We start from the raw sequence: 26914 nt of genomic DNA on the forward strand, positions 1-26914 counted from the left end.
AAAGCCTCTCCCAATTGCCACGCCGTATCACTGGTGGATGTAATACCCCCTCCTCCTTTCATCTTGAAGTGCTGCCCAGGGATAAGATCTAGCACGTGCCACTGGGGAGAAGCAAGGCGGCGGCGCGATTGGTGGGGGAGGGGAGCGGCGAGAGGCCTGGGCCAAGGAAGGTGTGTGAGCTTTGGGGAAGGAGCCCAGGCTCCTGTTCAATGTTCACGAGAGACACGCACGGGGGCAAAGGCCCAGGAAAGCAGGATCCCGGTAGGGTGACCGGGAGGGGGGACCCCGCATTCGCGAGATGGATGTACCCTACCTTCACCATGAGCGGCTCCAGCAAGCTGTGCTTTATCCAGGCGGAGCTGCTGTCCTGGTCGGGTTCCTGCCACGCACACAGTCCTCCGTCCATCTCCCACTCACGGCTCAGGTGCGTCGGCCCCAAGTCACTCCACTCCTGGGCCGAGCAAAGCATAGTTTCTCGCGAGGGGGAGTGTGGGAGCCGGTGGAGAAGAGCACACACGTCCACTGGGCTTGCTTTCTTCTGTTGCTGTGGAGGTGGAGGCCTCAGGGCTGACAGCTGGGGGCTTCTCTTCACAACTTGGGGGAGGAGAGTTAAACAGCATCACGGCGGAGCTCTTGAGTTCACTGGATTCCGAGAGCCCAGATAAGAGGCCGCTGTCTCTGCAGCCGCAGTCTGCCCAGGGGTCCCAGAGAGATGCCAGCCCTCTGAGTGGGCCCAGCGCGACGGCAGGGGAGTGGTGCTGAGATGGGAACAACGGAGGCGAGGATGCTGCAGTCCCCCACCCTCCGTCTCTGTCAGACTCTCTGGAGGATGCGGGAGTTACACTCTGACCCAGGCAGGGGCAGACATTTACCCCCAGAACATGCTCCCTGCAGGGAGTTTCCTGGGACATCAGAGGGAGGTTGAGGCATCCCAGGGAAAAGTCACTCAAAAATCTTAGACCTCGAACCTTCTAATCAAACCCTGTCGCCAGAGAATCCAGCCTGTGCTGAGCAGAATGGGGCCTGGGAGGAGAGGGGCATACAGGTGCGTAGGTTCTGCACTGGTGGGGCTGCAGCATTAAACCACAAGCAGGGAGTCCAGTCTGAAGAAGGACAGAGAACGGATTTCCTCTCCCCGGGCGGGAGCCACACTTCCCAGCCAGGGACAGCTGCCCCCCGCCCACCCTCTACTCCTGTCCTCTCTTCCACCTGCTCCAGGAGGCGATGCTTATAAAGGCTCATCCTTTCGACGACGATGCCTTATTGCATTTGCTTCTCTTTTCGTCTCTGGCTGGCTGGCTGGCTGGCTGGCTGGCTTCCGCCATGACTCACGGAGGTCTATGCAGGTCGAAAATGATGGACAGCTGAGGCGTATGAAGCCTCAAGCCCCTTCCCAGCCAAGGGCTCTGGTTCAAAGAGAGGGCTCCAGTCTCAGAAGACGTTTCTGCAGCAGCCAGGTCCATGATGTTGAAGTGCTGTAATATAGTATGACTTTTCGCCTTAATGGAATTTTTCTAGCCCACTAGGAAAAAAAGACTCCATTAACCACACTACAAAGGCTCCTACTTATTAGTATTTTAGAACAGTGGCAAAACATTTCGTGAATCTAATTATTGCTGACAAATATGAAAATTGAAATCAAAGTTGAATTTTCAGCTACAGTGCCTCATATGCCAGCCTTCTCCAACTCCAGCTATTGCATCAACACATTTATTCTTCCAATAGTTTCAGCAGAAGATAGCTGATTTTCCCTCTCCCCACTCGCTCCCAGCCCCCGCCAGGCCCCACGCCCTCCCCGGCTTGGACCCTATATATTTTGAAACATTAAATCTGACATATTCATCTTGGTGGTTGGCACTAGCTAACTAACTGCATGTTTACCTGTCACGGATGCAGGAATGGGCTGAGCTGGGATGCTGCCACCCTCCACCCTCTCTCCTCTCGCCCCCAATCCTAGCCTTCTTTTCTGCAGATAAAAGTCATTTGACTGATTTCAAATTCCTCGTGATATCAGGACAGAAAAAAAAAAAAAAAAGGACTTGTCAACACCTTTCTTTCTTTCCCCTATTAAGCATACTGTAAAAATCAATCCCTTTTGTCACTTCACTCTGCTTGCGAGAATGTTTAATGGATGTCAAGGGAGCTAATGATCGCTGGTAGAAAATTCATTTTAGATTTGCTATTTATAAAGTGCTCAGTACTCAGGTGGGAAATTAACATGAGGCAAGGAGCCGGCTGGGTGGGGGAGGGTGGAAGGGAGAGCCGGCCCTGCCAGGCTGGCATGAGCTTTGTGTAGGTGGCACCCAAGGCGTTCTGTGGGCAGATGACACATTGGTCAGAGGTGCTGTAGGGTTCCGTGAAAAGAGCATAGTCTCTGGAAATGTCTGGACCCTGGCGAGCTGACTTTTCTGAGCCACAGTTTTGTCAGCAATAAAATCCTATCGGCAACACCTGGCTCACAAATTGTAGAAAGGATTAAATAAAATATCACACATAAAACATTTACCAGTGCCTGGTACTGAGAACTAGGATGTGTTTAATAAATGTTCGGTTTCTCTCCCCACAGCCCCAAAGCCCCACGAGGGGACCAGGGCAGGGAGTGGTCAGCCCAGAATTGCTCCAGGATCTGGAACTGGCCAGGGCTTCCCTCACAGGCAAGCCTGCAGAAGAACCTGGGGCGTCCACGTGATCACATTACCCAGTGGTTCTCAAACCAGAGCAACGGCGAACATCAGAATCACCTGAAGGGCCTCTTAATCCGCACACTGCTGGGCCTCTCTTCAGAGTTTCTGAGCGTTGACAGGTCTGGGGCCAGGTAGGGCCTCCGAGTCGGCATTTCTGACAAGTTCCCAGGCGGCGCTGACCACACTCTGAGAAGCACTGTGATAGCCGTATATTGGGAACCGTCCCCTGAAGGACGACGTGGAACCACCACCAAACCAGCACCTCCAGATGTAACAAGTCCATCCCCACCTGACTGACCCCCGCCCCTCAAACCAGTCTGGGACTCAGAATTGTCAAGCAAATCAGCAAATGCTAGTTCATTCCCTCCCAAAATTTACCTCGCTGGTCAAGCAGAAGAGGCAGGTGCCAGGTTCATTGTCTGGTTTGCGTCAACGCAGAGCCAAGCCTCTGGGTAGTTGGTGCCTCAAGCGCTCGGGTGGGTCAGCCCTCCTGGCCCCCAACGTTGTCCCAGTGGCACATGGAACTCCAGGTCGGAAAGCGCCAGTCCACTCCTCACCTTTCTTCTAGTTTCTCCTCTTCCCGGCCTTCCCCTGGATACTTCTCTGTTATATTTGGATTAACTGCAAATCTCCTTTGATTACTCACTGTGTTGAAACAGACAGCCTGTTGCCACGTGTTTGATGACTGAACCCCCGGGGGAGTTCCTATTTGCAAGGCAGCCAGTTACCGAGCACTCGGCCTTACAGGCGCTCCTTGAGCTGCTAATTCATTGTCTAAGAAGTTGCTTTGCAGTTTCTGATTTTTCAATAATAGGCTTCTCACGAAGCCTTTAAGCTTCGGAAATAAGCCGAAAACTGCTTTTTCCGTCATTTACATAAACACCAGTGGATCAGGGGGGAGAAAAAGGGAATAGTTTTGCCTGTTATTCCTGGGGCTCTGGAAGCCTCTATGGGTAGCGTGTCAAGGCCGCAGGTCTGGAAAAGTGCCGTGGGAAGTGTGCGGCTCGCAGAAAACCTGACACCCCGGCGAATGATAAAATCCTGAAATTTCTCCTGACGCCCGGGCTTCCGCTTCGCGGAGCTGGGCGGATATTCTGGGCGCCAGCAAATTGTTCTGTCAGCAAGCGGCTCCCTCAGCTGCATCCCGTTAGGATGCCTGTCACTCATCCCCCAGTCTTTGAACCACAGCCCCGCCCTCTGAGGTGGCATCCTGCCACATGGGACAGGTAAGGGGGGGGTGGCTGTAGAAAAGCTGTCAGGAGGCGCAGCCTGGGGGGGGGGGAGGGGATGCAGTCTCCCTGAAGCTGCCCCTCATTTCTGTTGTCGGGGGTGTGGATCCAGGGCGTGGACCATAGTAGGTGCTCAGTTTTCTCAACAGAGGGGAGGGACTTTCTGGAACATGGGCCATTTTCAACCACCATCTGTTTCTCTCTCTGTCTCTCTGCTTCTCTTTCTCTCCCAAATGTAGATTTTACAAATAATCCAATGAGCCAGAAAGAGCAGCCGTCCTTTTTTTTCCCTGCCAAACCATGTACCTCCCCATTAAAAAGAAAATAAACTGTGAAAACTTACTTTCACTGTTTAGTCTCCTAATTCTGATCAGGCTATTTTCCTTAGGTACCGAACATGTATGGATCAAAAATAGGGTGCCAGATAAAAACAGAACAAAAATAAGATGCACAGTTCGATCTGAATTTCAGATAAATAGCAAATAATTTTTTAATATAAGTATGTGCTATGCATAATTAAAAGTTATGCGTTGTTTATCTGGAATTTAAATGTGTTGGGCATCCTGGATTTTTATTTACTAACTCTGGCAACCTGAGCAAAAGGGAATTTGCATTTACTTACATAGTCTACATATTTCCATAGCTTCCATACCACGAAGCTTGCTTTGTCTGGTGGTTCTTTCCTAAGGTGGGAATATTCCAGAGAAACCGAGACCCCTCCCATGAGGCCCACAGAGCCCTGAGGGGCGGCCCTTCCAATCAGAGCTCCTCACCTGTGCGGCATGACCGCTTCACGTCAGCGGTTCTCGAAATGGAGAAGGAAAGAAAGAACGAACCCTAAACTAGCATTTGGAATAATGGGTAGTCCTAGATGATGTTATATTTTGCGTGTTGGTACTTTTCAAGGCTTTCCCCTGCAAGTCATTATTTCGGCTGATTGGAAAACGGTGTTGAAAGACCTGCTCCTCTGGTACCATTTTCTTCATATCCTATTAGTTGCAATACAATTACAGAGAATGGAGTCACCGTAGGGTGACTCGCCCACCAGAAGGGCTTCTTGAGACGCAGGGAGCTGCCTTTTAGAAAGTCCCAGACTTTCTGATTCAGGGACTTTGCTCAGATCAGACTGGACGGAAGCCCTGGACTCCAAGGCCGACTCCTAACAAGGAAACCTCTGGGAGGGATCCTCTAAGGATAGAGTCAGTGGGTTAAAGCAGGTCCCAAAACCCTGTTGTTCTCCTTTTTCAGCTTTTCAAATTCTCTTCCTGGCCATCTTCTGTCCGTCCCTCTCAACGTTGAAACAAGTGTGTGCAGGGTTGCACGGTGCTGAACCTGCAGGAAGGACATACCGGGCAGAGAGCAGCTCTGCAAGGTCACCGAGAGGTGAAAGGGTGTCAGTGTCCTGTCAGTGTCTATAGTCAGTTTCTGGATCAGTGTCTATAGTCAGTTTCTGGGTCAGTATCTAAGGTCAGTTTCTGGGTCAGTGTCCAGGGTCAGCGTTGGGGTCAGTGTCCAGGTCAATGTCCAGGTCAGTGGGGCTGGAGGGCCATATGAGGAGGACTCTGGGAGACAGAACAGGACCGAGGCTGGGGCAGGATAGGGAAGGGTAGGGAAGGACCCTGCCAAGTTAAGGAACTCCGGCTTTATCTTGAGAGCCTTGTGGGCTAGTGGAGATTTTTAGCAAATGACTGAAGTGGCAAAATTTGTTTTTGTAGCAAGATAATTAATGATGGGCAAGATGGAGGACGGGCTGAACTGGGAGGCAAACTGGTAGCAGGAGACCTGTTCAGACACAGCGTTAGTCCACAGACAGTGACGGCAGCCTGAGCCGACAGTGAGACGCAGGGACGGTGCAGAGACAGAATGCGAGCGAGTTGTGAGCGACTGTGGGAGTGGGAGGGGGGAGGGGAGGGAAGGGGGTGCAGATGCCCTCATGGGGAGGGACAGACACGAACGCCTACACTGTTCAGAAACCTCCTAAGATCCTTGGCTTTACTTTTCCAGTAGGAATTGAGGGACAAGTTTCCCAGGATAATTCAAGTAAACGTGAAAACTACATTCTAAGGAAGTTTAAATATCCCATTTACAGATGAGGAAAATAAAGCCTTCAGGAAAAAGAAAAAAACCCTCAATTTCTAAAGTTAGAGTTAATGATGGAACTGGGATGAGAAAAGGATATTCTGGTCGATGTGGAAATCAAGAAATATGTTTTACTCGGATAGGTTCTGTAAACTGGCAATGTAAAACTCTACCTTTGTAATTCCTTGCAGAGTTAATTAATGTGAGAACTGAGTTGGAGATGAGCTCTGACCATGTCTGGGAGAAGGTCTCTCCGTCCCCTAGATGGTGGGCAAGAACCAGGAAAAGAGTTGGAAATAAGTGGGGGGTAGGTCATATCGTATCTTACAAATCCAGAGAAAAGAGGAATGTAGCCAATATTTTCTAATAACTATAAATGGAGTATAGCCATTAAAAATTATGAATCACTCTGTTGTACGCCTGTAACATATAACATTGCACATGAGCCACCACACTTCAACAAAAAATAATGATAACAATCATTTTAAAATCCAGAGAAAAAAGAATGTTGTGAGGAAAGGAGTGGTTAATACTACGTGGAATCCCTCTGATTTGCTGGCCAGTGCCCTCCACCACTATGCAAACACCTATGTTCAGTCCTTTTCTGCTTCCTGGGAAAGCCAGTTTACAGAGCTATAGGCATACACAGGAACCTGTATACGCATGCGTGCAGACACAGACCTTCCCCGAATTAAACTCAGAGAAAATAAAAACGATCAAACATAAACTTCTTCTGCTTCCTGTCGCTAAGCTTAAAACTTTGCCTGGGGGCTTCCCTGGTGGCGCAGTGGTTGAGAGGCTGCCTGCCGATGCAGGGGACACGGGTTCGAGCCCTGGTCCAGGAAGATCCCACATGCCGCGGAGCAACTGGGCCCGTGAGCCACAACTACTGAGCCTGTGCATCTGGAGCCTGTGCTCCGCAACAAGAGAGGCCGCAACAGTGAGAGGCCCACGCACCGCGATGAAGAGTGGCCCCCGCTTGTCACAACTAGAGAAAGCCCTCGCACAGAAACGAAGACCCAACACAGCCAAAAATAAATAAATAAATAAAATAGGTTGCAGTTTCTTTAAAAAAAAAAAACTTTGCCTGCATCCGTAGAGTGCCAAAGACAGCTAACTTCCTCTCTTTTTTCCATTTTTCTTTATTGTGGTAAAATACACATAACATAAAATTTACCATTTTAACCACTTTTAAGCATACAATTCAGTGGCATTAAGAACATTCACAATGTTGTACAGCCATCAGATTTATCTCCCCAAATCTCTCATCATCCCAAACAGAAACTCTATACCCATGAAATAATAACTCCCCATCCCCTGCTCCTGGTAACTTCTATTCTACTTTCTGTCCCTATGAATTTGCCTATTCTAAGTACCTCATAGAAGTTGTGTCATACAATATTTGTCCTTTGGTGTCTGACCTTTCACTTAGCATCATGGCTTCAAGGTCCTTCCTTGTTATAGCCTGTGTCAGGATTTTATTCACTCATTTCCTTAAGGCTAGATGATATTTGGTTGTGTGCACAGACCACGTTTTGTTTATCCATTCCTCCATGGGTGGGCACTTGGGTTGCTTCTATTTTTGGCTATTGTGAATAATGCTGCTATGACCATTGGGGTGCAAATATCTGTTTGAGTCTCTGCTTTCAACTTTTGGGGGTATATACCTAGAAGTGGAATTGCTAGATCATACGGTAATTCCATTTTTAATTTTTTGAGGAAAGAAGAACTGTTTTCCACAGTGGCTGTACCGGTTTACCTTCCCACCAGCAGTGCACAAGGGTCCTAATTCAGTTTCTCTGTATCATCACCATTTTTAAAAACAGATAACCATCCTAATAGGCATAAAGTAGTATCGAATTATGGTTTTGATTTGCATTTCCCTAATGACTAGAGATGTGGAAAAGCCAGGGTGAGATCACAGAGAGTGGTGATGCCTTAACCGTGTGCTTCTTGTTTAGGCTGAGGGCCTCTCGCATCCTCGTCAAGGGAAGTTTAACCTCCCCCCTTTCATACAACAGGAGAACTGCCTCTTAATATTCACAGCCCTCTTCTTCCATGGTTGTAGGCCCCTGAATTTGTCTGGGCATGTGGTCATCCAAAGTGGATGGTACCTTTCCCACCCTCTCCTGCATCTCATTGTGGCCGTGTGACCAAGTTCTGGCCCAAGGCGTGTGAGGAAGGGTGTCCTGTGAGGGCTTCCAGGGAGGGAGCTTCTTTGGGATGCAGTCCGCGTGTGCGTTCTGCCCCTTCTTCTGTTTCTTCTCTTTCATCTCACGGCCTGGCCCAAGGATGCTGCCAACTTAGACCATGTACAATGGATCCAAGCCACAGACAGGATGGGGTCCCTCAGGAACTCCAGCCAGGAACACGGTGGAATGTTTTTGTAACCAGAGATAAATTCCTGTCTTCTTTAAGCCACTCTCACTGTGTATTGTTGTCATTTGTGGCTGAATCCAATGGTAATGGATATTTCCAAACATGTGGCTCCTTCTTTAAATGCTAACGATACTGGTCTGTCTCCTTCTCTTTAAGACCCATTTTTCTGCCTGTGCTCAAGATTTGCTCCCACCCCACCCCCTACATTCCCCGAGGGCCCTCACCCAGTCCGACACCTCCTGTGCCCCCCTTCATGCCCCCCTGTAGCAGCCCCTACCACACGCATTCAGAGCCGGCTTCCCCATCTTACAAAGGTAACAACCTTCTCTCCATCTGCAGCCCACCCTTGGTCTCCCTACTTTCTCTCTCTTTAAAAAATTTTGAAATAATTATCCACATTTTTATTCTCACCCCACTTTATCCCCACACTATGGCTCTAGCCCACAAGACTGTTCTCCCAAGAGGACAGAAGATATTCATCCCTAAGTCGGACCTTACTTGATCTTCAGCCGCATTTGATTAGGCTAACACTCCTGCCTTCCCCAAACACATGTCCTCTGACCCCGATGCCGTCATCCTCTCCTGGTTTTTCTCCCATGTTTTGGCCACTTCTCGTCAATCGTTTTCCCAAGATCTCTTCCCTTCCCAATCCTTAAATCCTAGTTGTCTGCCCCATTTCTCTTCACCTCCTCTCTACTCTCTTCCTGGGTAATTAACTGTGTCTGTGTTGAAGACCGTCTTCGTTCAAGCTCAGATAACTTTCCAGGGTTCCAGAGCCGTCCAGCTAACTTCATAGTGCAGTGCTCTGTGTACACCAATAAAACCATCATGACCCAAATTGCATTCATCACCAACCCCCTAAAACCTGCCTGTGTCCCACTTACCCGGATACTGGAAGTCCTCTTCCATTTCCCTTTCTCACACACCACTGTTTTTGCTCTCCATCTCCAGGTCACACCCTCTAAGTCTAGGACCCTTGGATACCCGTGTCTCTGGGTCTCTGCCACGTATTCTCACCTGGCTAACTCATGCCTGATTGGCTGCCATACCTCTACTCTTGTCCCCTTTTAATTCACTCCCCCACTGCAACTAGAGGAACATTTTAACATTTTTAAGTAACCCAAACAATGTTATTTAACGATTAAAACTGCAAAGCTAATCATGCTGCTGTTGGGCATACAGCCCTTCCACACCCTTTCTTCCCTCAGAATACACTCTTTAACAAGAACCATAAAGCCATTCAAGGTCTGACCTGTGACTACTTCTCCACCTACACCCCTTGTCTTCCTACCTACAACCTGCCCCTCCACCCCCGCTTTATCCCCACAAACTGTACAAACACATTCAATCTAGCCAGATGGGATACTGGATTCCTAAATTCCTACCATGCCCTCCTGCCTCTAGGCTTTGGCCTACGCCATTTCCTTTCATTGTAGCACTTTTCTCTCCTCTTACCTGGTTGAATCTCTTCACCTTTGTGTCTCAGCTTTAACATCTCTTCCTTCTAGAAGAGTTCTCTGACCTCAGAAATCTAGATGCTGCCATAGCAAACATGACTTGCGTTTATCCCAGCACGTAGTATGTTGTATTGAATTGTCTTACCTCACTGAGTATAAGAACCAGGACCTGTTGTTTATGGCCAGCACACAGTAGGGTCTGAATAAATCATTCTGGAGTGGATGAAATAAAAATGTAAGTAAGAACTCGGCCATGCCCTTGAATCTATGATTTTGCTTTTTTTTAATCATTCACCTTGGTGATGTGGACGTGACAAGTCTATATCACTTGGGGATGACACGAAGCTGATGGTGACAGCTTATCAGAATACAAAACTAGTCTCAATGGATTTAAATAATGGACCCACGTGAAATGAAATTTCATATACTTAAAAGCAAGCATGGGAGAGGTCTTGAATAATTTTAGTCAGGGGAATGAGTGCAACACCAATGAGCAATCGCGTGGAATATCTGAAAAGGAAAAGAAATGAATATAATAATAAAGTGGTCCTAGATATACAGTCCAAACTGTGGTAGGTAATAGCCCACTCCACACCCTGCCGATCAGACTATGTCAGGAACAATCTCTCTGGTAATGCCTTTTAGTGGATCATTATCAAACTGGAGCAACTTTAGAAGATAGTGATCAGGGTGATTAGTGGTCTAGGAGTGATGCCCGTGATAAAGACGAGAAGGAACTAAGAGTGTCAAGATAAGGTAACTTGGGTCCATAACAGTTTTCTCTTAGAAAGAAACTGCATCACACAATATTGCTTGTATTTTGAGTGGCTCTAACTGGCATAAGTTAGGAAGAGGCAAATTTTTGCTCCACGTAGATTCTCCAGGATTGTATTCAACTGCAAGTAATTGAAACCTAATTATATGGGGATTTTTTTCCATAAATAATAAGTGTGGACATAGGTATTCCAGAGCTGGCATCACTGCTATGTTTTCTTGAACTTGGGGTCCTTCTGTTAGATTGAGCCATGTGAAATTGTTCATACTCAGCTATTTTTGATTTACTAAAACAGCAAGTCCATTTAGTTCAACCTAAGAGCTTCCTGTTTTGCCATTCTGGATGTGTTTGCCATTCTGATGCCATTTTGTCCTCCTGTTTGCAAGTTGGTTCCTGGACCCCCGGGTAGTATGCCAGGCTCTCAGTCAAGAAAAGGCTGGGGGAGGGGGGTGGTAGGGTTCACAAAGCACAGCCTTCCTGAGTATAACCCTCAAACTCCCACCCGGGAAACTTCTGCTCACTTTCCATTGGCCTGACCTGCATGGCATGACCATCCTCAGCTCTAAGGAAATCTCAGAGGTACGTATTATAAACAGGCACATTGCTGCCCTGAACAAGTTTAGAGCCCTGTTTATAAAGAGGAAGGATAGAATTTATACTGAACAGTATTTTCTCACAGAGTTTATCCACTATGCAAAGGGAGGCTAGTATCAGTTGATCTCCACTGTATCTGCACTGTAGAGTCATAGGTGTTTCAAAGCAGAGGTGACCTTGCCCCATTCTGATCCATTTAATGAGAACTTTTGTGAGTTGAACCTGGGCCTCTGCTTATGACAATCTCCACAGGCGATTTGGATAGACAGCCGGAACTGGGACCACGACTCTGGCAGTGAGCGTGTGCTCACTGGAAATCCTGGAGTTGGAGAGCAGGAATTAGTGAACATCATTCAGGTGGGATGGTTGTCTTGGGTGGGAGATCGGGCTAATTCCAAGGTACCTCCCGCAACTCTAGAAGTCCGAAAACGCTTCTGGGTTTGATGATTAAACTATTCCAGCCTTGGACAAGGCTTCAGCAGTGCAAGAAAGTAATGAAAAAGTGGTGATAAGACATTCGGATCCTCCTATTCAGAAGTTTTACGGGAAAAGGAAGAAGAAATATAGAATAATCATTCTTATTTGCTTTCAGACTGGGCAAAAGGGTTTATCTACCTGCAGATGTCTGTGCATCACCAATTGCATTGAGAAAGAAGGTTGTCAGTCTTTTCATGTTTGGGCCAGGTGTCCTCTGGCTGTTTAGAGGACAGTCAAATGCTGTGGGGGGCAATGGATGGTGAAGAAAGAGGCAGAGCAGGTTGGAAGAAGCAGGTAAGAAGCACTCGTCCACTTTGCCTTCTCCAGATAAACAAATCCCCCCAGTCACTCTCCTTTTTTCTCAGGTGCACGCTTCCCTGGCCCCTGGTGCCCCCTCTGATGCCAAAGTGGTTCAGAGAGCAGTCCCTTGGTCCACACTTTGGACCCGCTGACCACTGGAGGTCCCACTTCCTGCTCTTGGGTGAGTTTAGCCAGAAAGAGTGAGCTCATGTCCCGCTCCCTGGGCACCTATCACATCTGGTTTACATCTGGTTATAACCAGGAGGGATTACTGATGTGTGGGATTACATATTCAGGGTCCAAAAAAGATCTTGTCGGAGGAAGATATGAGTTGAATCTAATAAAAAGACTTCAGAAAGGGTAAGTTTCGAGGCCAGGCTGCCGCGTGCACAGTACAACACAGGCATAGGAGAAGGAAGGGTTAATTACAGCTCACCCTGAGTCTATAGGGTTCTGTGGCTCCTCATACACCTAAGGGCGTCTTTCTCTCTCTCTCTCTCTCTCTCTCTCCCCTTTCGTCTTATCCATAAACGCTGGTCGCCCGTGCGTCAGGTACTGTGCTGAGTGTGCAGATATACAAGGCGGTCCCGGGCCTCCAGGAGTTCACGGGCCAGTGAGGGGAGACAGACGTGTCAGCAGGTAGCCACACAGATGTCAGCGGACACGAAGGCCGGAAGGAAGTGCCAGAGCAGTGGAGGCAGAACAGAGAGAAGGAGGGGCTTCAAAGGGACGCTGAGCCTGGAGTTTTGTCGTGAGTCACAAGCGTTTTCCAGGTGGGCGGGGCAGCCCTCAGCAGGGGGAGCATGTGCCCGAGTACTAGGCGGCGGAAACCTCAGAAAAGCCCTAGGAATCCACAGACCAGGGGTAGGGTGAGGCGAGAGGCCGGCGCTCCTGGGTCATGCCTTTCCAAAGAGCTGAGACTTCATTTTATCCTGATCTGGAATCAGGAGAGGCCACATCCTGTAATATTCTGGGCTACTCAGAGCACACTGGGAGGAGATTTACCTTAAAAAGAACATAAAGTAGCCAGAATAACTTTAGAAAAGGGCCATCAGCACCCTATCTATGAATGATTATACAGAGAAATATAGGAGAAAAGCTTGGAATATTTAACTAAGGGAGAAGGGGAGGGAATCCTGTTTTCAAATATTTGAAGAAAAGTCATGTGGAAGAAAAATCAGCCTTGTGGGTAGTAGTATTAGCAGCAATCATAATACTATTAGGTGATATTTACTGAGAGCTTACTATGTGCCAAGCACTTTATCTGCAGTAACTTATTTAATCCTCATACCAGCCTTAAAGGTAAGACTCAGAAGTAGCTCTGTTATATACAAGAGGAAACTGAATCACCCACAGAAGTTGATTAAATCGCCAAAGGTTTCAGACTAGGAAGTGGCAGAGCCAAGGTTTGGACCCAGGCCATCCAGCCGCTATGTTGTGTGTTCTCTCCAGACCTCGAGCAAATGGCTGGAATCGATAAGAAGACAGATTCTCCTTCTCCTTTGTCTCCCTGTCTTCCTGAACGGTCAGATGTAATAGCTCTCTGGAGAGATGCAAGTTCCCCCCATACTGGAGACAGAAGTTAGGGGACCACTGCAGCTGCACTTTTGGGGTGTTAGAGCTCCAAGAGAGGGATTGAACTAAACCATCCTGAACGTTCCTCTGGGTTCGGCTGGCTGTGACTCTGGCTTGCCTGACACAGTAGCGTGAACACTTTGTGAGTTACCCAGTGACTGCACTTGGTACAAATTTGCATGATAGCTCTGCTCCCCCGGCGCCTCCTACACCTGCTGACTCCATCAAAACAGGCAAGCTTTCACTCCTGCCTGCACTGCAGGATCTGACCTGGCTTGGAGGGGAGGGCCAGCATCACTCTGCCTAACACAGTAGCTGCCAAATTGCCATTGGGGTTCTGAGCACGGAGCCTTTGTTGCCTGTGAGAAGGAGAGCGGTGGAAGCAGCAGGCTTCGTAGCCAGTTCCTGGGGAGCGAGCGGGAGTGGAGGCCAGGAGGGAGAAATGCAAAGCTTCACACTTATGAATGGAGTTTCTGCCAAGGCTCACCATCACTTAGCTTGCTCTAAATCTGCCTCTAACACATTCATTCTTGACCCATATTCACATATTCCAAGGCTCTTGAATTTCTCCTATAGGGTTGATCGTTATCGTTCCTGAGTCCCCCTACCTGAAATGCCGTGACTAGTTCATCCTTTCTTCCCACCTGAAGGATGCCTTCTTGATGAAGAAGCGCATGCATGTACAGATATGTGATACAGTATGTATGATACAGTGTGTAGTGTTTGTGTGCACACACACCACTCACACGTTCCGACTTTGGTCGTCCGTCTGTGACTGTGTTCATATTCTTAGCTTCCTACAAACAGAGACTGCTTCTGAATATTTTCTTCTAGCACCACTACCTTTCAAGGAGTAGACTCAAAAAGACGATATGCGGAATTGCAGAATGTGGGACTTGAAATGAACCTTGAAAATCTTTTAGTCCAACTGCTTTATTTTAGAGATGAAGCAACTGAGGCTCATGGAGTGGATGTGTCTTATTCCAGGTCAGAGAACATTTTCAGATGACTTGAGAGGTATGGTTTGCAAACCTGGCCACAGATTGGAACCCCTTAGAGAGCTCTGAAAAATATCCAAACAGCTCACAAAGAGATTGTGATGTAATTGTTCTGGGATAGGGTCCAGACATTGACACTTTTATAAAGCTCCTCAGGTGATTCTATGGTAGAACAAATTTGAAGACCACTGGCTTAGAAAATGGGAATATTGCAAATAAAGACACATTGCACCTACCCACTGAGGACCTTCTAACATCTGAGACAGGGTCAGAAGAGGTAGAATTGCTCCAGGTTGCTTGACTTGGAAGAATCATGGGTCCGTGAGAAAGGCACTTACCTGTTCTCCTACAGGGGAAAAGCTAGGAAGCATCACCACCACTATGGGAATGCAGACAGAAGCAGTGGGGTAAGCAGTGTTCCTAAAGCATCCGGGGGCAGCCACAGCACACAATGTGAGCGGAAGAAAAGCTCGATTCCCCTTGGGTACATAAGGCTGAACACACAAGTTGACAATTGAAAGAAGACTTGTGTCCCAACCACAGCTGGAGCATCAGAGGAGAACAAATAAGTGACGACGCGTGTCTATTATTCCAGGAACCCTAAATTAGGGTGTGATGAGTGGGTAGCAAAAAAAAAAAAAAGGTTCTCAGAAGGGAGGTCATCTTAAGTCTACCTTGAAATTTGAATCCCTCCGAGTCCCCTGAACTGCATTTGCCTCACCCCGACCAGCTGCCTCAGCAAACCCTGCCCTGCCCTGTGTAAGTGGCCCCCGTTGCCTGCTTTGACCGTCTAGTTCTATGCAGAAGGCAGGGCACAAACGTGGCGGACAGGCCGCTGGATAGGATGGCAACGGTGCCAAGAATCAACCAATAACTCGAATGACAAGAGCCAGTAGTCACAAAGCCAAGCACCTCACGCCAGGTTTCGCCATCCTTGTGCTAACTGAGGGAGCGTCACACAGCCCTGAGCCCCTTGCGGCAGGAGTCAAGGTGTCGCAGCAGAGGCAGCAGCTGCTACAGGATGGACCCAGAGCCAGGTGGAGCTTCCTCCCCCAGTGCTCCCCACCTAAAAACAAGCATCCAGGGCTGCTGCGTTCCTCCCGCCCATCATAATTTGCACAAGCAACTGTGCAGGAGGCCACGACACGCAACACGCCCCCCCTTGCTTCTGGTCCTGTTGCTTCTTCCCAATGTGATTATAAAGAATGGCAAATCAAATCAAATCTGGGAGACTGTACTCTTTTTTTTTTTTTTTTTAAGAATTTTTTTGATGTGGACCATTATTAAAGTCTTTTATTGAATTTGTTACCATATTGCTTCTGTTTTATGTTTTGGTTTTTCGGCCACAAGGCATGTAGAATCTTAGCTCCCCAACCAAGGATCAAACTCGCACCCCCTGTATTGGAAGGTGAAGTCTTAACCACCGGACCACCAGGGAAGTCCCCATACTCTGTCTTTAGTTGCTTTGATCACTGATATATTCCCAGCACCTACGACAATGCAGGGAACATAATAGGAACTCAATAAACACTTGCCAGGTGATTGAACCAACGGACAAATAAACAACTAGATCTAGTCTGTGTTGGATTAGAGCTTGGTGACACCACCACCAAGGAGAAGCAAAGGAGGCACCTCTGGAGCGTGAATTTGAATGAGCAATTGAAGCCAAAACCCGTCCATCTTTTGAACATTCTTCTATTACTGTAAAGGACAATACTCTTCGAGAAGCCAAAAAAAAAAAAAAAAAAAGAAGAAAGAAATCAAATGTAGTAACCTAAGATGTCCTTAGTAACAGAGCTGAAGAACGTGTTTTCCAATATTTGGTTTCTCAGCTTGACAGTCTCTCTTGAAATACTTTTTTCTCAGCAATGAAAATGTGAATCGTTGTTGGTTTGTTCTGCGGTTTGCAAATGACTTACAGAGCTCTTCTGGCAGAGTTTCTGTTTTTCTTCTTGCAAGTAAACCAAAGGCCATTTCTCTAATATGACTTAAGTGGGGGAGATTCTGAGATCTCCTGTCCTGGTTTTGGAAAGAGGAGAAAAGGTAGGGAGGCAAGCAGAAAGAAGAACGAGGGCACGGGAGCAAGCAGGGTGTAGAAGCTAAACAGAAGCAGGAAAGAGGCAAAGGGAAAAGGGACGTGGAACACTGGAGTGTCCAGGACATGCAACAGCTGAGGACGCTGCCGTCAGTAGGGTCCCAGCCACACTTATGGGGCATGAACTCGCCACTGGTTCTTTGGTCCCCGCACCATCACTGCACTGCGTCATCTGGGCTCCTTGTGACCTGGGAGGACAGACCCCCCTCCTCTCCTGGGCAAGCCTGTGCAAGGCGGAGCAGCCCCTGCCAGCTTGACCCAGATCTGTCAGCTGATCAATTATGTTTCCCACGGAGGAGAAGGGAAAATGAAAGGGAGAAAGAAAAGGGGAGAGAGAGAAAGAGAATAGGGAGGGCAGAGAAGAGGAGGAGAGAGGGCAGAAAGAGGGAGGGAGGGAAGGGGAGAGGAAGAGAGGGAGAAGCAGGGAGAGCGAGAAGGAGAGGGATGGCGGAGGAACACACATCTCTTCGCGGAAGCTCCTGTAAGTTTAAGCTGCCACAGCAAGAGCGGGCTCAGTCCAGAAGGTTGCAGAAACAGATACATAAATACATAAAATAAAATACAAATTCTAGAGGTTACTGGACGAAATCAGTCAAGGCAGAGGATAGAGTCCTCTTCTTCCTACCCTTTGCCAGTACAGCTTAGAGCTGTTTTTTTTCCTCTAGAACTCTTGGCTCCACCCTCCTCCTCCCCAGGGCCCCTCCCACTGCCATTGGTCCCACCCCCTTCCCCTCCCTGAACAGTCTCCCCCTACAAAGCGATGGGAGGTATGGTCCCCGCCGCACATTTCTTCTAAATCCCTTACTGTCTTCACCAGCACATCCTCTAAGGGCAGGAGGCCTCTGCCACCAGGTGGGAGGAGACACCTGGGAAGATGTGGTACCCAACCCCATCCGACTTGTACACCGTCGATTACCTTATTTTTGCGTGTTTTCATTTTTTATGTTTAATTAGTTTTATTGAATTTCAAATGACTACAGACATAAAATAAACATGTAACAAGCCAGTAGAGCAGAAAGAGAAGGAGCTGCGTAAATACCAGCAGGCTCAGCATGGAGCTCCACTTAGCACCACATGTTTGCCGCGTTACAAGCTTTAATGAGTCCTTACAACACCCAGGGGAGTTGCTTCCCATGCTGAGGCAGGTGGGGAGACGGGCGCACAGAGGGAAGTATTTCCACCTACAGAAAACATGGGGGACTTTGAGTTTGGATGTACCTGCTCCCCACCCAGCCGTGCTCAGGCCACCAGAACTGGCTGGAAATCTGGCAGGCACGCTCATTAGGGTATTTGAAGGGTCTGTAGGGCCTCTGCTGAGGTTACATATAAAGCAAAGTGGGAGTTTTTTGCATCTTTATCGTTCTAGTTGATGGGCAAGAGCAGGTCATGAGCTCCAAACCTAAAAATTCTGGAACAGAGACAAATCCTAGACACAATCGTCCTCTCCAACTTGTTTCCACCAGGAGCAGATGGCAAGAGCATTGCAAATCCTTCCAGCATGTTCCTGGACGTCCCAGAATCACATGTCCCACATTGACTCAGAAATGTCACCACTGCTTAGGATGTTGAGAGAGCTCACCTCATCCCAAGGGATAAACTGTGGCTAAAGCCAACACTTGTGTGGCCCATCCATGACACATAGCTGGCCCCAGCCTGGGTCGCTGCTCCTCAGGGCTGCCAGACTGCATGGGTGCAGGGGCAGAGCCCCGGGGAGCTGCTGGGACACAGCGCCCGGCAGAGCACACAAGCAGGGGACCAGGAGAGGCCCTTCAGGGACACAGCTCAGCACCCTTCATCTCAGCACCATAGGAGAGGCCACTGGGAAACCACGGAAGTCAGGGGCAGATGTCACAGGGTGAGAAGGGGTTCCAGGGCTCATATTTGGCTTTAAAACTGACAAAGGGAAGAAGCAGCACCAGGACAAGGCTGTGTGCCTGGCAACTAAAGCTGCGACCCAAGAATGGCCCCGGCTGGGACCCTCCGGCCACCTCGATCAAATGCCCCGAGGACCGTCACCGTGTGTGAAGGGTGGAGGTGAGCAGCATTTGTTGTGCCATCCGCGGCTCACCCATGGCTCGCCCCCAGTTGGCAGCGCCAAGCCTGGCAGCCAGGGTCCACACTGGGAAGCCCTTCTGCAGTCTCCCCTGAACGTCTTTTTGGCCATGCCTCCAAGTGCCCACAATGCTTACATCAGGCCCAGGATCCCATCATCCCAAACCAATTTTTCACTTTGCCAGTAGACATTGTTATGGTCTCATCTGCCCCCCTCACATCTCAGAAGCTCTGCCCAGCTCAGGCTGCGGCTGGCACCCAAGTGTTTACTGTGAGTGGCAGGAACTTGGCCAATCCGCCCAGCTGAACGGTGTCCATGTTGCTGGTGCCCAGAGAACGAGAGGGTGAACCTAGCCCCATCTCCTCCCCCTTCCCCGCTGCCCTGCCTGTGTGTAAGTGGGCAGGTGCGTTGATGCGGGATGTGAGAAGGTGAGAGAAAATGAGAAAGGTAAGACAGGAATCTAGCCAAGCTCCTCGGAAGGTGCTGAAAGGAGCATTAATCCTTCGAAGGAGAAATGGTCGGGTTCCCAGGAGGAGAGAAGCTGCAGCACCACCAGCCATTCCTGTCAGAGCCTCTCAGTGGCAGAAGGTGGGCGGCGTGCTGCAAAGGACAGCGGCCTAATCCCGGTCCTCACTCTGGTTCCCAGGAACTAGGAGGAGCTCTTGTTAATCAACCTCAGATCTTCTTAGGGCCAGAGCCCCAGGGCGCTAATCACCCCCTCCCTCCCGCCCATCACTAATCAGTGCTGACTCCCTCCCCATCTAAGCTGGATCATCGTTGCTGGTGGGGTAGAGGTGAGGAGCAGGTCAGGGAGGCGTCCATCACCCGCCCCTAGCCCCGGACACCTTTTCAAGAAGGCAAGAAACCCAGGAAGTAACGGCTTTAGGAAGAACCAGCTTAAAACAAAAACAAGAGGAGAAGAAAAAATTGCCTTAGAATGTGTACTGCATTCTAACTAGTCCCACTGGGTCAAGGCAATAGGGGTGGATTATTGCAGGCAAGACGTGGCTGCCTCAGTAATTCTGTGAGTTTGATAAGAGGTAGCTGGCCGACTCCAGCTCCCACCCCCTTGAAGAGAAAACACACATCATGTTGGCTGGCCCAACTGGCCTGTGGCTCAGGGGTCTTGGGGGTCCCTTTGCCTTAAAATTGGGCAGCCCGGTTCTTTTGTGACACTTTGAAGGCTATTCAGAACTGGCTCGAGGTGGGTAGCACAAATAAAGCCATTATTCGTCTTAGGAAAAGCAGGATTTGGTAGAATGTGAGGAGAGCTGGGGTAACCAAGTCACCTCCATCCCCACCCCAAGACGGCAACAAGAATGCAAAATCAGAATTCCCCCTGGAGAATTTTGCATCACCACTTCCTTCCCATCTATTCAGGAATGATTCAAAGTATGAGCAAATATTATGCTTCCCTGCATTTATTTCTGATGAAAAAAAAAATCACGTATGCTAATTTATATGTAAATTCAGCATGGCCCTGGGGCTCCTGGCATGCAGCCAGTGGGGCTGTGGATGGTGGAATTTTGGCCATTGTCTCCGGTTTGAAGTTACAGATGGAAGAGACACAGACCTCAGGACAGATGGAAATTATGGAGGTCTTGGGACCTTCCCTGTCCCTTCCTCTGACCCCTCACTCCACCCCTTGCCTAGTTAGTTTCCGCTTCTGTGGTTAACATGATAGAAGCTGTTCCCCTGAGGCTCCCTGGCTCTGGACTCAGTTTCCCCCCTGCCAGAGTTGGGGCTCTGACCTCACTGGTGAGCCCCTGTTCACCCAGTACAAGCTGGGGTTTGCACACACGCGCGCGCATGCACACACACACACATGCTGCCACAGCTCCTTGTTACGTAAGAGGAGTCAATCAGGGCTGCCGCCACGTGGCCTCCTTCACTCTCACACCCACCACCCCGTGAGGGAGGAGAGACACCCCGAGGCCGGCGCCCCCGAGGCTGGGTGCAGCAGGCGAGGCAAGGAGATCCTGCACAATGGACTTGCTTGCGTCCAACTCAGATCCCTCCGGGGCCCCCTTCCTCCCCCTCGAGCCTCAGCCGAAGGTGCACACGCATTTGATTCTTCCCAGCCTGGTCCCTCTGCCCACCTTGTGTGGTCACCCCTGCAACTATGGCAAGGGGACAGTCCCCAAAGCCCACCCTCAGAGGGAGGTCAGCGGGACCCGAGGTGGGGACCAGTCCGGACCACGAAAGCCCAGTGCTGCAGTGGGGAAGGGAATCAGGTGGCTGGGACTCCTCAGCCTTCTCCACCCCCTGGGAGTGAACTTTCCTCTGGGGACTCAGCTGCCAGGGCTGAGCTTCCACAAGGGGTCCTCTGGGAGATGGTGCTGGACCACCCGGGGAAAGTTTCTCTGCCCGTCTCAGTCCCTGGGAGTGCAGGGATCTTCAAAAAAGAAAGAGGCAAGCCAGACCCTCAAAGGACAGGGGGGATGGGAGCAAGCAGGTGGGCAGGTAATGCTGCTGCTGGGACATGAAAGCCGGGACACAGAGCGGGGCCACCCGGTGCAGCGAGTGGACTCAAGGTTGAAGCGGATCCCAAGCCACCCCAGCACCGCAGGGCCACGTCACAGCGCGCGCTCAGCCCCAGCAAGCCTGGCCCCAACTGCAGCCCCTCGGCTCCGCTTCCCAGAAGAGGAAGAAACCGAACATTAGCATTCGACTCTTCATGCCTCTCTCCCTTCAACTTAGGAGAGCTTTCCAGAATTTCAGAGCCCTGCTGGCTCCTACAGCCTCTTACCCGCTTGTCACCACACCCCGCTGCCCCCCTCCACAAACACACCCCAAAACACATGGGAAACTGCCCCGGCTGCCCACCACTGCTGCAGACTGATCCAGCCCTTCTAGCTGGCTCTCTGACCACGATGCACAGGTACCTGATTATGCCTAGCCTGCATTTTCTGTTTGCTCCTTGCAGAAGCTTTGCAAGTTTACTGGCCGATAGATATTTAAAGTTTCCTCTCGTAATTTCTTCCCAGTACCATAAGCAATGCGTTAGCAGCCCCGTCGCCCTCCGAATCCGTGATTCCATGTGTCTCCATCTATCGTGTGTGTGCAAGAATGTACGGAGGTCCAGGGGACCAGCACACAGCCACGTACCGAACGGGAGCCCCAGACACATTTTACTTCTGCACGTACATCCCCCCCCCACCCCCGCCCCACACACCCACCCACCGTTCCGGCAGCAGCCAGCATCAAATCAATATCCTCACAGCCTGGGAGGGAGGATGAACTCCCAGCCATGCTGGTCGGACGCTCTCTCCCCCACCTGCAAACCAACCGCACAGCAGAGCCGACTCAGAGAGTCTGCGAATCATCAACAGCACACTGTACAATTCCTGGGTCGACTGTAGGCAAATCAATAGCAAGCTCTTACCTTGAAAGAGAAACAGAGCAGCCAGCGCTGTGAAGATTGCCCAAGAGATAGAATTGTGCATTTTTGCCTGGATGGTTTTCATGATTTTTTTTTTTTCTTCTTTTTCTTCTTTTTTGTCAGGTTCGGGTTTTTTCTTTCTTTCTTCCTTTCCTGACAGATTGCGTTGCTCTCAAGCTGGTGGAAGGAGATTTAAATCCACTGTTTTGCTGAAGGACACCACAAGAAAGCCAAGGATGGGAGAGAGTGTGACTTCTCAGTAATTATCTCTCCTCATACTCTGGCACTGAGACACCTCGTACAATCTGGCCCTGGACAGCCCTCCTACAAGCTGCAATCATTGGTTCTAATCCAAGGATTGACAGAGCTACAACACACGCGCGCGCGGGCGCGCGCACACACACACACACACACACACACACACACACTCAGGAATCATTTACTGGGCAAATCAGGCTAGCTGATTAAAGAGACAGGAGCCTGGAGAGATGGCATGATAAATGCCACTTTGCCCCTTCTATATTACTTTCATTTTTTAAACTGACAATCTCAGAACCCCAAGCAGCAAAAAATCCCTTTCCTTCTGGCATTCCCTGGCCTCCTGAACTCAGATTCCGTTTACACTGGAAAAATCCCGCAGCCAGCAACCACTTACGGGAAATTTTAAAGGGACATTTTCATGCTTGGTGAAACTTGCAAAGATGAGTCAGATTTCATTGTTGGTACTTATTTTCCTCTCCGATGAAAATATCATTCAATGACAATTTTTTTTTCCTCTCTCTCTCTCATCTTTCACCTTTTCCAATCAACCTCCTACTTTGTTGCTTTGAAAATAATAAATAACTTTCTATTTTCTTCTCCTGTCACTCCTGTTTCAGAATATCTGTATTACTCCTATATTTCATTCACTAAGTTTATTTCCTGAAGTCATCCATGTGTGTATGATACCATGAAAAGAGATGGGGCTTCTGAGATTTGAGAAGAGCTGCAGTCCGAATATGGAGAAGATTCTCCAAAAGGGAACAAGGGGTGAGTTTATTCTACGTGCCTCAGTCAATCCACTTTCACTAAGATAAATAATGTAAGTGCTTGTGGTTTATTTAAACTGCAGCAAGACAGACTTAGGTTAGACACACTGAAGGACTTTCTGAGTATAGACTTTGTGTGTGGTTGCAAAATGTCCTCAGAGAGTTGCAGACATGCATCTCCTTGATGATGGGTAAGAATATAACTCTGACAGAAAAAATCTAATGGATGTGATGACTTTTTGAGAGATCTGCTAACTCTAAGGTCCTGAAAACTGATGATCTAATTTGTGGTTTTCTCTTACGGGAAGCAAGTTATGTGATGCACACAAAAATTCTGGAAAACTTAGCCTGTTCACGGCACCTTCCTTAGCTGATTCTGACACATGCATACCATCATGATGCCTCAACACACACATTTTTGAAGTATTTCTTCCAGATTTCCACAGTAATTACGATACTTCCTTGTAACCCCCATAATAATTTTAATGTACATAACCTTGAACTGCGTACAACAGAAGTACTCACCGGGTGCACAGGTGAACAGGAAGCAGCGCTGCCATTTTGCACAAGCCTCAGAGGCGCTGCTCACCTTGTGCTGTGCGTGAGGGAGAGAGGCGCCCCCCGCAGGTGTGCAGCCCCACGGCTCTGAGTGGAAGGGGCAGTGGGGTCTGGAGACCTGGATCCTAGCTGCAGCTCCACACAAACCGAGGGACTGGGAGCAGGTCATTTTATTTCTGTGAACCGTGGCCTCTCGTCTGTACAGTGAAAGGGCTGTGTCTCAAGTCTCTTTTCATTTTAAAGGCTTTCCATGTTAACTTTTTTTTTTTTCTGCCACTGCGTTCTAATTCACGCGTCCACCAAAATGCCCTTGATGTTCTGATCTCCCAAGGGACAAGCATCTTATCTCTAGACCGGTCTCCTTGTGCAGTGCTCCACAGAGTGGCACGTGCAGTTAGATGCTCCGGAGTGGCTTTGGCCACGGTAACAACCACCCAGCACAGAAGGCAGGGTGGATTCCTCTACTGCCACTTCACTGCTCTCCAGAGTGACGAGGAAGACAGCGGGTCACCGGTAAGCCTTTCGTCCCTACCTGAAGAGACAGAGACCAACATTTACAAGTGTCCTCACCCGGACCTGCAACAAATCTGTACATTCACCAATTTCTTTTAAGCATCCATAGGCGTGCCCACAGTAATAAACTAATCATTCTAGTTGACATGTATTGAGCATTTGCTATGTGCCAGGCATGAGAGCCAGTGTTTTGCATGCATTTTTCTCTTTAAGTTCTCACAACCTATGAAGAGGTACACTTATCATCCCCATTTTACAGATGAGGACATTGAGGCTCAAGGAAAACTTGTCCACAGCCGGTCAGCAATGGAGCCAGGATGTGATGTGAACCTGAGCATTTGTCTCTCAGACCAACCTCTAAAATACTATCCTATGCTAACTACCATAAGGGAATATAGATATCAGACAGTCTTACGTATAACCCCTTTGCTATTGTTTTTGTTTTGTTTTGTTTTTTAATTTTTATTGGAGTATAGTTGCTTTACAATGTTGTGTTAATTTCTGCTGTACAGCAAAATGAATCAGCTATACGTATACATATATCCCCTCTTTTTTGGATTTCCCTCCCATTTAGGTCATTACAGAACATTGAGTATAGTTCCCTGTGCTATACAGTAGGTTCTCATTAGTTATCTATTTTATACATAGTATCAATAGTGTATATATGTCAATCCTAATCTCCCAATTCATCCCACACACCCCCTTTCCCCCTTGGTATCCATACGTTTGTTCTCTATGTCTCTGTCTCTATTTCTGCTTTGTAAATAAGATCGTCTATACCAATATTTCAGATTCCACATATATGCATTAATATACGATATTTGTTTTTCTCTTTCTGACTTACTCACTCTGTATGACAGTCTCTAGGTCCATCCACATCTCTACAAATGACCCAATTTCATTCCTTTTTATGGCTGAGTAATATTCCATTGTATATATACATCTTCTATATCCATCCCTTTGCTATTGCTAATAGCCTATGTTATTAAAAATTATATGAAACAACACATACATCCATAGAGAGCATATAGAAAACCCACGTATTACTTTTAGTAATAACTGAGTTGCAAATGGTTGGTGCAGATAATTAGTAATTTTACCTGAATGCAAAGAAGTGATAGATGGGCATTTTCTACGATAGTTTTAAAAAGCCCTGTGGAGGGCTTCCCTGGTGGTGCAGTGGTTGAGAGTCTGCCTGCCAATGCAGGGGACAGGGGTTTGAGCCCTGGTCTGGGAAGATCCCACGTGCCGTGGAGCAGCTGGGCCCGTGAGCCACAATTACTGAGCCTGCGCGTCTGGAGCCTGTGCTCCGCAACAAGAGAGGCCGCGATAGTGAGAGGCCCGCGCACTGCGATGAAGAGTGGCCCCCGCTTGCCACAACTAGAGAAAGCCCTCGCACAGAAACGAGGACCCAACACAGCCATAAATAAATAAATAAATACTTAAAAAAAAAAAAAAAAAAAAAAAAAGCCCTGTGGAGATGGTGAGAGTCATGCTATACCTTGAAAGTGAGGTAGAGACCAGATCTGAAGCAGAGGGAAGAATGCACAGTCAAGCGATACCATAAATCAAAAATGGAGGATGGAAATACACCACCTAACTTTGGGGCTCTTGAAAGCTGTTTGAGAGCCCTGATCTTGCCCTGCTATGTTGTCATAAAATTTTTAAAAGATTTTAAAAAATGAACCCTGGCACAAATTCTGATCCATCTTAGTTACCCTCTACGCACAGATAATGTAACCGTGCCTGACACACACGGGCACACTCAACAGACACTCGTCCTGGTCAGCACGGCTTGGTGACCGCGCTCACAGGCTGGGCTGCATCCAGCCGGTTCAGATCCCTGGGGCCGTGGGACCTTGGCTGAGTCATCTCAGCTCCACGTCTGAATGGGGATACTAGCTATAACTCATGCCCACCATCACCGTACGTCGTAACCATCAGCTAGTTTTCATTTGTTTTACCGTTTTAGTCAAATGGAGACTGAAGTGGTGTGCTACGTGTCCTAGGGAGGCGCTCTCGGTGCTTGTGAACCAAACCCCTGGGGAGCTTCATTCCAGAATCGCACCTCCTTCGTTCACCAAGGTGAACTCTCTCCTTAGGGACTGTCGAACCCAAAGCCTAATTTGGACTCTGAGTACTGCTCAGTGCTAAGCTATCTGGAGACCTATATCTCTTTCAATGCTGGAATTTACCATGGAGTAAAACTCCCCAGCGGCCTACATGTTTCACAGAAGCACACAGTGGAGAAGACATCTTTTCCTCTCCTCTGATGTGGGCTAGATGCAGGGGCACCCACATAGGCCTGTTGGATATTCAAAAGATCATTGGTATAGTTACAGAGGAGAAAGCGGGTCCACCCAGGGGTTTGCTCAACCAGGCCCATCCTTTACCTAATGGATGGATCACATGGAAGCAGTCTGCATTTTTTCTTTCCTTTTTTCCATTTTAATCTCAGTCTTTCGGGCCTCAGGGCTGGGAATCTGCTCTGCTGCAACTGCCCCAAACAGCGTGTGTCCGGGTCCTTCTGTATGGGGTGGCCCGGGCCGTGCAGGGATTCTGTGACTCTGGAGGCCCTGACCGGGGGGAGCTCTCATTGGGGGGCACCCTTGGAAATCGCAGCTCTTCACTCAACAATCAGGGCTCCTTCCGCCGAGCTCGGAGACTCAAGTACTTCTCATCAGGTGTCTGCAGGACGAGATTTGCTTCTTGGATTGGCCAGATGCACGGTATGCACC

General features: G+C 48.7%; 1 non-coding gene across 1 annotated transcript; it reads right to left on the reverse strand.

Annotated features, from left to right (window-relative positions):
• Positions 1–7893: 7893 nt before the first annotated feature.
• Positions 7894–8013, reverse strand: LOC132371172 (U6atac minor spliceosomal RNA). Its single transcript, XR_009504795.1, has one exon. It is a non-coding gene; the product is annotated as a U6atac minor spliceosomal RNA (small nuclear RNA).
• Between the last annotated feature and the right edge of the window lie 18901 nt (positions 8014–26914).

Source organism: Balaenoptera ricei, chromosome 8, assembly GCF_028023285.1.
Source record: "Balaenoptera ricei isolate mBalRic1 chromosome 8, mBalRic1.hap2, whole genome shotgun sequence".
In the NCBI taxonomy this organism is placed as follows: Eukaryota; Metazoa; Chordata; class Mammalia; order Artiodactyla; family Balaenopteridae; genus Balaenoptera; species Balaenoptera ricei.